The 8816-nt window shown below is 42.3% G+C and overlaps 1 long non-coding RNA gene across 1 annotated transcript; it reads right to left on the reverse strand.

The window, feature by feature from the left end:
• Positions 1 to 1067: 1067 nt before the first annotated feature.
• On the reverse strand, positions 1068 to 8508 carry LOC120817296 (uncharacterized). Its single transcript, XR_013454535.1, has 2 exons — positions 7683 to 8508; positions 1068 to 4022 (listed from the first exon to the last, which is right to left on the reverse strand). It is a non-coding gene; the product is annotated as an uncharacterized LOC120817296 (long non-coding RNA).
• Positions 8509 to 8816: the final 308 nt, after the last annotated feature.

The following is an 8816-nucleotide window of genomic DNA, read 5'->3' on the forward strand; positions in this document are numbered from 1 at the left end:
GGCTCAAAATGATTACAATGACTGTCAACACACACACAGCTGCCATTATTGGCTCAGATAACCATCAATCACTTTGTGTTTTCCTTCCCCCCTTTCCTGTTCTCATCTTGTTATACCTTCCATTCTTTCTGGTTTTCCTCCTGTCGTCTCTCTCTTGTGTACAAACCTTTCTATCAACAGGTTGGACATGTAGGCAGCGAGCAGATTGTTTTCTTTTCTCTCTGTAATTTTCACAGCCCCCCTGAGCTGTTGTATTATTTATGTATTTATGGCCTGCCTGCAGGACCTGGGAGGCCACAAAGGTTGTGTATGATTCAGAAATGGCACTGTTAATCAATACCATACAGCTGCTTGCATTAGATCAGACTGAAAGCATATTCAGCAAAGACGAAGTTTGTAATTCTTTACCCACCCAGAAAGCAGTTTTTAAGCAGTTTCTAAGAAGAGTAGCTTTTCCTGCCAAAAGCACTGCTCACACGACTATGTTAAAAAGTGAACTTTGACTTTGTTGAAAATCAATGTCTATTACATCATTGGCTCTGACCCGTGACAGACGGTTGTATAATTTGTTGCTATTTCACAATAATCAGTAGCAGATAGGAGTGTCCACCAGGTGGAAGCCCCTGTGGTTGGGGCATACATAGAGCATCTAGGATCGGGTGAGAAAAAGACAGATATACAACGAGAATGCTATTACATGTTGGAATTGTGAAATAAACGCATTGGAACAACCAGTCAGTTATGGCTTGAGTCAGTAACATTACAGTCTTGTCTTTTTGAAAACCCTGGAAAATAAAACAACTGTTTGCATGGTGGTGAAGCTAAGAAATATAAAATACAAAAGGACTTTGAAGTGCAGTGTAAACTTTTTAAAGTGGCATTTAAACAATTTCAAAGTGGCATTTAAAAAGTTCGAACTGCACTTTAGTTCTGTAGTGGCTATTTGTCCATAAACTTAAACAAAAACAAATAATAACAAACTTCTCAAATGGCCACTCGAGGCTACGTCATGGTTAGGCTTTACGCAGGTTCAGAGGTACCAAAGCAAAGTAATGTCCATAACAAGATTGAGTTTGAGGCGGTTTATTCACACACATAAGCAAGCTCACAGACATTTCTGCTGCCTCTCTCACGCTGGTAAAAAACCATATGCCCTCGTGCCTGAAGTACCTCCCACCTTGACCTACTTATGCAAATGAACATAACACCATGTGACCAATAAACGACAATACGAGTAAAGCATAAATACAAAATACACCAAATTAACTTTAACAGGAAAAGAAAAAGAAATAAGTAAGGCTATAAATTAACTTAAACCCAAAATAAACAAAAATAAAAATATAGCTCCAACAACCCAGCCCCTAATTGTAACGGTACTTTACCCACAATTAACCTTAGCTTTAACACAAAGGAGCTATTTTCTAATTGTAGCTTAAGCATTAAACTGGAATCTTCACATCTTCGGATTCTCCATATCTGAAAGAAACAAACAGATGGAAGACAGAGATAGGAGAAAGAATGAGTTGTATAGTCAATTATTAGCCTCCAAGAGAAGACAGAGCTTGGTTATTGGTCTGTCCAGGACGCTGATCTTCGTTTGGACCTTCACAGAGCGAACCAGTCCTCGGGAGTCAGCTATGGCGCTTAGCACTCTGCCCATCATCCATGAGCCTCTTGGAGCTGTGGCATCAGCGATTACGACAATATCTCCTGGAATAAAGTTTCTCTTTTGCTTCGTCCATTTTTGCCTTTCTTGCATTACAAGCAAATACTCCGCTGTCCATCTTTTCCAGAAAAGCTCCGCAACGTACTGCACTTGCCTCCATCTCCTCTTAATGTACAGATCAGATTTCTCAAACAGACCTAATGGCAGAATGGGCTTGCCTTTTAACAGGAGAATGTGATTTGGAGTAAGCGCTTCTAAATCATTGGGATCTTCTGAAGCCTTAGTTATTGGCCGGTCATTGAGTATCGCCTCCACCTCGCAAAACAGCGTTTGCAGGCCTTCCTCGTCCAGCAGTTGATGTCCAATAACAAAGATAAGTACACTGCGCACAGAGCGAATCAGACGCTCCCAAACGCCACCTTGGTGAGATGCAGCTGGGGTGTTAAAACTCCACGTCATTCCTTCCTGCACAAAAGTCCTTTCAATTTTAGAGTGATTTAAAGCGGCCAATGCCTGCCTCAGTTCCTTCTTCGCACCAACAAAATTTGTGCCATTATCTGACCTTATACTTGTCACAGGTCCCCTTCTGCAGATAAATCTTCGCACAGCATTAATGCAGGAGTCTGTGTCGAGGGAGTGTGCCACCTCAAGGTGTACTGCGCGGCCACTCATACAGGTAAATATCACTCCATATCGCTTCAGCACAGTTCTCCCTCTCCTCACCTCCAATGGTCCAAAATAGTCCACTCCCGCATTTGTAAAGGGTGCGTTATCAGGCACAACTCGTTCCTCCGGTAAGTCGGACATCTTCTGTTCTCCAAGCTTTCCTCTGTACCTTCTGCACACTGTACATTGTGAGAGAATCTTCCTGGCCGCAGAGTTGGCATTTATGATCCAATACTTCTGTCTCAATCTGTGCAGCATGTAATTGCGTCCAGCATGTCCAAGTTGGCAATGGATGTAACGCAATATGAGCTGGGAAACATGCAAATCCTTTGACAGAATCACAGGATGCTTTACCTCCCACGGCAGAACAGACTTAAACAGACGTCCACCAACTCTGAGGATGCCATCTTCGATGAAGGGGTCGAGGCGATACAGAGGACTGTCTTTAAAAACAGTCTTTGGGTCATGTTTTAGTGAGGAAATTTCAGTACTGAATCTTTGGTTTTGCGCAAACTGAATTATTGCCTTTTCGGCTTCCTCCAACCGCTCTGGTGTCAAGTTGGATTTTCCAAGTGCGGCTTTGAATTTTTTAATCTCCTTTTCCACATTCTCATTCTGGTTGACCACATATTCCTTTCTCTTTCGGCTCAAAAGTAAAAGTCTTTCTTTCAGCTCCAACAGCCAGGCCACTGATGTTTTAAGCTTTCTCCAGGATGAAAAATAGTGAATGAGCTGACTGAGGGGATTGTCACTGTGTATTGTAACAGCATTCACCTTAAGTTCCCTTTTCACCTCTGCATCATCCGATGGAATGGAAGAGGCGTCCAAGTCGAGTTTCGGCCATCTGGTGGGGGGCAAGTGCAAAAAGTCCGGTCCTTTTAGCCATTTTCCTTTTCCAAACTCCTGAGCTCTTAGTCCTCGAGAAGCTTCATCTGCAGGATTGTCTTTGGTGTTTACATACCTCCACTGATCTTTGTCTGTGGATTCTCTTATGGTGCTGACACGATTGGCAACATATGTGTGAAAGCGCTTTGTTTCATTAAAGATGTACTTGAGAACAGTAGTGCTATCGGTCCAAAAGAATGACCTTTGCAATGGCAACTGTAGCTCTTTCAACAGCATTGTGTTCACTCGAACAGCAAGCACAGCTGCAGCAAGCTCAAGGCGTGGAATGGTTAGTTGCTTTAGAGGAGCGACACGAGCTTTGCCTGTGATAAATGAAACATGCACATTGTCAGTGCTCTCCAATCTCAAGTATGAAACAGTGCCATATCCTATTTGACTAGCATCTGAAAAATGATGCAGTTCTGCTTTCAATTGTGTTCCAAAGTTTTTGGGTTTAATGCACCGTTCCACTTTAAATCCACTCATATGTTGAAGTTCAGAGAGCCACTCAGACCAATGTTCAGAGACATCACAGGGAACTGGCTCATCCCATTTGAAGTTCATTCTGCACAGCTCCTGTAACAGTAACTTGGCAGGGATTATGAAAGGAGACAAAAAACCCAGCGGGTCGTAAAGAGAGCTCACCACAGAAAGGATGCCCCTCCTAGTGTGTGGACGTTCCTGCACTGCAGTCCTGAAGCTGAACGTATCTCCTTGAACACACCATTGCATCCCCAGAGCTCTTTCCACAGGGAGTTGGTCCCTGTCCAAATCCATGTTCTCCAAACCCACTGCTCTGATGTTGCTAGGAATAAGTGCAAACACATTTGAGTTATTTGTGACCCACTTTTGGAGATGGAAGCCACCTTTTTTACAGAGAGATGTTAATCCATGTATGAGCTTCACTGCATCTTCCTCTGTCACAGTGGACTTAAGACAGTCGTCCACGTAGAAATTTGTCTTGACTGTACGAAGGACATCGGGTGAATATTGCAGTGCATTATCCTCAGCAGTTCTCCTCAGTGCATAGTTTGAGCAGCTTGGAGAGGATACAGCTCCAAACAAATGCACGCACATCCTGTATTCCTCTGGCTCCGCTGTAGCGTCTCCATTGGGCCACCATAGAAAGCGCAAGAAGTTAACGTGCTTATATGGCACCCGGACCTGATGGAACATGGCGTTGATATCAGCCATAACAGCGATGGGCTCTTCTCTAAACCGAAGAAGGACACCAATTAGCGTGTTAGTGAAGTCTGGGCCCTGCAAGAGCTGACTGTTCAATGATGTACCTTTGTAGGTACAGCCGCAATCAAACACAACACGCAACTTTCCTTTGGTTGGATGATGTACACCATGGTGGGGAATGTACCACACCTTTCCTTGTTCCAGAGTGGGCTCATTTGTGGGAACCTTTTCTGCATATCCTTGCTCTAACATGTTGTTAAGGAAATCAACGTATTGAGCCTTGAATGAACTATTTCTATTAAATCTCCTCTTCAGGCTTTGGAGTCTTTGTAGTGCAATGCAGCGATTATTTGGCAAAACAGGATCGTCAATTCTGAAAGGTAAGTCAATGTAATAATGTTCATTGTTAAGCACTGTCGTACTCTCCACAATTTTCATGAATTTAATGTCTTCTCTTGACATCTCAAGTTGTTCATCACTTGTTCTTTCAGTAAAGTCATGATTATACTGTTGCATCAACATACTTTCCAAGTGTTCCACAGATATGTGATTAGCAGTTACAACTATGCATCCTGATTTGACACCAGTACCTTCAGAGTTTCCAGCACGAAGAGGCCCGTTTATGACCCAGCCAACTCTGGTCCTCACTGCATACGGTCCACCACATTGACTATTTATCAGTTCCCATGGCTCCAAAACTTTAGGCGAGTCGGTTCCAATGAGCAAGTCTACATCTGCATCTACTTCATGTAGCCTAATGCTGCTCAAATACGCCCATTTGGCAACATCATCCTGACATGGCACATTGATTTTAGATACAGGCATTTTTGTTTGTGTCAGAACAGATGGTAGCTCAATAAAGTCATCGGTGTCAAATCCAGACACCTCCAGACCAGTTACTATAGTAGTGCTAATGGTTTTAGTCTGCCCCATTGTCCTCAACACTACATTACAGTTTTTTCCTGATACTCCCAGCCTTTCAGCCATACTTGTAGTACAGAAAGTCCCAGAGCTCCCAGGATCCAGGAAAGCATAAGTATGCACAACTTTATTACTTTTCCGACTTTTCACCTGCACAGCCACAATGGAAAAAACTGCAATATCCTCTTCACCAGCCCCAATATGACCACACGTCTGCTGCTTCCCGGATACAGTGCTCACAGTTTCTTTGGAGGTTATCCTTGTAGTATCCTCCTTCTCCACATGCAGGACAGATGGATGTTTCCTGTGACACACTTCACAATCCAACCGACCCCTACAGTCTTTGCTCGTGTGTCCATGTTTCAAGCACCCAAAACAAACGCCCTTCTCCTTTAGAAACTGAATCTTGTCCTGTTGTGTCTTTCTTCTAAACTGAAAGCATTTTTCCAGAGTGTGATTGGTAAGATAGCAGAACATACATTTGAGCTGGTTACTGTGAGCTGTCAAGTTTTCCATTTCTTTATGTCCATCCTTTGGTGCATTAATGCTGGTGGCAAATGTACCACTTTTCCTTTTCTGCTTAACTTGCATGGATAGCTTTGTATAGCTGGCTGGAGAAACATCATTAATATTTCCAAACAGAGGATCTGAAACAATTTTGACTTGTTTTTCAATGAAATTCACAAAATCAACATACACTGCTCTGCTTCCAGTTTGCTCCAGTATGTCACATGCCACATTTCTCCACTTTTCCCTCAGCTTGTATGGGAGTTTCATTAGGATTGTCCTGAGGTTAGCTGGCATGTCCAACTCCTTCATGTACTTTATATGATGTACTATGTTGGAGCAACCTCGAAGGAACAAAGCGAATGACTGCAGAGCGTTAACATCCTCAGGTTTTATTGAGGGCCAGTTGTTGATTTTGTCCATGTAAGCAGAAGAGATTTTATGTTCACTGCCAAAATGTTCAATCAAAAGCGCTTTTGCTCTTTGATAACCTGGTTCAGAGGGCATATGCTGACAACTTCTTACAATGTCTCTTGGTTGCCCCCTAGTGTACTGTTCTAGGAAGTACAGACAATCACTGAAATTTTGAGTTTTATCCTCAATGCAATTTTCAAAGGCTCTGAGAAAAGATTTGAAATACAGGGGATCACCATCAAATACAGGTATATTTCTCATAGGCAGAGCAGAGGCTGTGTTTTGTTGGACCAACAGCGCAGTTATTTCATTTTGACGCTGCATGATATTCAAAATGTCCAGAGAATTGGTGGGTTGATTATCGTCACAAACATCTTGCGAACCAAGTGATTGTGTACCTTGCCTTTGAAACACAGAAATGACATTAGGTATGGGTATTTGTTTTACAACATGTTTGGGTTGAACACCAACAGGGACAGAATTTAACAAGCGACTGGAGGTAGGTTCAGAGCTTTTATTGGTGGGCACATAGCGTTCAGCATTCAGATTTAGTTCATATGTCCCTTGAATTTCTGACCTTTTCAAGTAAGAATTCATGCCACTTGATGTTTGAGATGCACATCTTGACACTTTAGAGCCACACTTTGAGCTTACTTGCAGAACCTCCAATTTTGCATTTGTCACCTTTAATTCTGCCTCCAGAGCAAGTTGTTCCTTTTCTCTCCTTAAATGTTCCCGTTTCTTCCGTAATTCCTCTTGTTCAAGTCTTATTTGTTCCTCCTGCGCCTCCAAAGTGTGCTTTTGTTTTAGAGCAGCCATGCGCTCCTGTAATGCTGCTCTCTCTGCTTGCGCTAATATTTTTGCAGATGCACTGGATGAAATCCTTGACAATTTAGAGCCAGCCTTTGAACGCGCTGCAGAACCTTTATTGGATACACTGTCCTCAGGCCCAATATCAGTTTGATTATCAGGTGGTTTAATTGGAAGTTCATATGAATGGCCTGTATTTGATAACCAGCCTTTGACGTCATCAATAAAGCTTGAAAAACACTTCTCCTTTCGTTCAAAATATTTATCTTGTTTCTCCTTCTCATCCTGAGGTATGTCCAGTGACACAAATGATAAATGATGTTTTGCCTCATCAACACATATTATTATTTGATCCAAAAGAGACTTGACTGCATCAATATTGTCTGCAGAATGCATCAACTTATCCATCTGATTCATGTAGGATTTGGCTCGTTTGCATTGCATCGATCTCTTTTCCTGACACGTTTGCATAAAAAACATCATTCCTTTAGCAGTAAAACTTGTGCGTCTTCTTGTAGGAAGCGCCGTGTCGCTTTTGGCTTTAGATGCAACGTCAGACATTTTACCCTTTGTTGATGCCGGTCATGTACACACACAGTTGTTTGCAAAGATTGAATACAGCACATACCTTGTGGAACTTTGTTTGTTGCGGTGGTTGCCTTTGTACACGGAGTTGAATGCACGCAGTAGCTGTTGTTGCGCGCGGCCGTGCGCGTTACCTGTGAAGGCTTTGGGCCTTTGCGAATTCAAATTGCAGCAAATAATATCCTCCACTCCGTAGTGCAGCTCCAGCGCTCCAGTAGCTTCACCGTTATCCAGTACGGTGTCCAGGGAAACTTTACACTGTCGGATGGGTCGTATTATTCGATGTTTGCACTGTATCCAGCCCACACCTCCGTCACTCCTAGGCCCTTTCCTTTGTTTGTCTCCCGCATCCAGGTGAGTAATCCACTTTCGAAACGGTAATCCAGCAAACGACAAGTCCAGTATCCACGTAAACCAACGATATATCCAGGGCGGGTTTTTTACTTAATGTAGTGGCTATTTGTCCATAAACTTAAACAAAAACAAATAATAACAAACTTCTCAAATGGCCACTCGAGGCTACGTCATGGTTAGGCTTTACGCAGGTTCAGAGGTACCAAAGCAAAGTAATGTCCATAACAAGATTGAGTTTGAGGCGGTTTATTCACACACATAAGCAAGCTCACAGACATTTCTGCTGCCTCTCTCACGCTGGTAAAAAACCATATGCCCTCGTGCCTGAAGTACCTCCCACCTTGACCTACTTATGCAAATGAACATAACACCATGTGACCAATAAACGACAATACGAGTAAAGCATAAATACAAAATACACCAAATTAACTTTAACAGGAAAAGAAAAAGAAATAAGTAAGGCTATAAATTAACTTAAACCCAAAATAAACAAAAATAAAAATATAGCTCCAACAAGTTCCAAAGTTTCATTTTCCACCCAATGTCTTTAACAACTCTGGCTTTTAACCTGGAGTATTTCCTATCACTCATTTGATACGAATGCAGAAAAGGAAAGGAAAAAATGTCATAACTTGATGCAACATTTGTAATGTACCCTGTTTTGCAAAGACTAATATCCCGGGTTGCAGAGTTCGCATAAACCATGTGTATAGTCTCCTTTTTTCAGAAGGTCTCTGTTTCATATACACTAATAAACCTCATGGTATAGGTGGGAAATATGTCCACACAAAAGAATTATTGAATTATGCTGAAATACAGATAC

The sequence above is a fragment of the Gasterosteus aculeatus genome, chromosome 21 (genome assembly GCF_964276395.1).
Source record: "Gasterosteus aculeatus chromosome 21, fGasAcu3.hap1.1, whole genome shotgun sequence".
In the NCBI taxonomy this organism is placed as follows: Eukaryota; Metazoa; Chordata; class Actinopteri; order Perciformes; family Gasterosteidae; genus Gasterosteus; species Gasterosteus aculeatus.